This window comes from Harpia harpyja, chromosome 1, assembly GCF_026419915.1.
Source record: "Harpia harpyja isolate bHarHar1 chromosome 1, bHarHar1 primary haplotype, whole genome shotgun sequence".
Taxonomy (NCBI): Eukaryota; Metazoa; Chordata; class Aves; order Accipitriformes; family Accipitridae; genus Harpia; species Harpia harpyja.
The window spans coordinates 73018210-73020421 of record NC_068940.1 but is presented as its reverse complement, the minus strand read 5'-3'; positions in this window follow the sequence as shown (position 1 = coordinate 73020421).

Genomic DNA, 2212 nt, shown 5'->3' with positions numbered 1-2212 from the left:
CCCGCCTCGGCCCGCCTGTCACAAAGGAAGCACCGCCGGCGGGACAGCTAGCGCGGCTGCGACAAGCTTCGCGGGGGCCCGCCGCGCATGCGCAGCCCCCTCCCCGCGCGCGCGCGCGCTCCGTCGCCGAGAGAGCGGGGGGGGTGCGCCCCGCCTCCTGGCGGCGGCTCTCGGGGCCGCGCCGCCGCGGGAGCGAGCGGGCTGGTGGTCCCGCCCGGTGTGCGGGGACAGGCCCCGCCGCTCCCCGTGCAAAGGCGGGCTCTCCCGTTAGGGCTGCGGCTCCTGCGCGCCCTGAAAACCGACCTTGCTCCTCATCTCTCGCTGTCTCCCCCGCTCACCTCCTGCCGGCACCTTCTCCGGGGTTCTGCTTCTGCACCGCAGGAGGGAATGTTCACGGTTAACACCTTGAAGTCCCCGTTGTCGGTGGTGTTTTGTTACGGCAACAGGCTACTTAACATGCACGGCTGGAAGGCTGCTTTCGTTGTACAGGTTTGGGAATGAACCCACGTGATTCAGTCTTGAATACTTCTAGGAAACAAAGGCCTAAATTTTTCACGTGCAGTCTTGAGAATTTCCTTTTAACCAGCATTTTACTGAAAGGCTTGTCTTTTCTGCTCGGTCACATCACAAGGGCTTCCCTGTTCCTCCTCTCTATCCTGTTCAAACGCAGAAAACAGCTAGAGATGGCCTCAAGGATACACTAACGTGATATAATTGTGGGTACTTCATGCCTTATGAAGCTTTTTCAAGCAATATTAATATACTGTTGTAATATACTGTCAGCTTTAATGCAGTAGTGAGTATACAGTATTCACAATCTGGGGGAAAAAATGCACTTTTTTGAGGGAAAGATGGGCCCAGATCAGGCCCATTCCCTAAAGTGAAAGGGTATAAACTACTGGTAAGGGATCAGGAAGAGTGAAAAACAGGAGCGGCAGTAAGGAAAGTATAAGGTTGTGTACATTCTTACCTAAGTATACAGATTGGAGGATTAATTTGTTAAGTAAGAAGGCAGCAGGTACAGTAATCATGAAGTGTATTCGTCAGAGTGCTGTTCTCTAGCTGTTACCATTAAGCAGTTTAAACATACCATGAGAGAGAAAATTCTTAATACACATTTGAAAAGGACAGAGCAATAGCTATGCAAATTAATGTCAGAAGGACAGCCTACGGATAGTGAATGGCACGGGGAAAAGAACAAAGAAAACAATGCACCAGCAACCTATTTTTGCTTTTTGGGATTTTGAAAAATAATACAGAACACTGCAGTATAGCAAGTTTTTACTCCTGCAATTCTGGGCTTTTATCTATCCCTTGAAATGATCCTGAGAATATTATTACCTACAATTACAAGGACCATGTAAACACTGTTAAGATTAGATTTTCATATGTCACTGAGGAGAAACAAGGTGCTTGGTATTATTTTGTGATACAGTTTTTACCACACATCTTGGATAAAGGAAAGAAGTATCACATAATATTGTGAGATGCATGTTCGTGAAAGATGGCCAAATACATGAGGCTTTCAGGCAACAGGAATTAAGAATGTTATTAATAGTTCAGAGTTCCTGTCAAGAGAGGGTATGTTTATAATGGAGACAGATTTCTTAATGCAATTTTGTGACATCCACAAGCAAATCTTCCTGTTATTACATCGACAGATTTCCCTTTCTCTCCCTAGTAAGCTCTAAATACCATATAAATTATATTTGCAAAGACATTACAGCTGTTCAGCGCACGTCTGTGAAAACAGAGGATTAATCACTGAGCAAATAGTACAGTAATAAATGGCAGTAAATAGCTGCAGTATGTTGGTTACGTGGAGTCTGTTTCAGACCATCTGTTTTTGATCTTTTCAAGAGGAAATCTTCATGAGAAAATACCCACAGAATCCGATGTGATTCTGCTTTAGAACATGCTTCTAGCAACAATTTCATTGGTGTTGCACAATATACAGTCAATCTGTTCACTCGAAAGCTTACTTATCAAATATTTCAGTTTTTATTTTTTTGCCTGTCCTCATTCAACATTGTATAATTCAGCAAAAGACTTTTGTCCATGGGATGGATTGCATAATCAAATAAATATATAATTCCTTTAATGCAGCTTCTTCTGAATTCTCTGTGGGAACACAGCCTTCTATTCAATTCAACAATTGCCCAATTTTCTCAAATTTAAATTCTCAGGTGAACACCAATATTTTCCAGACCAA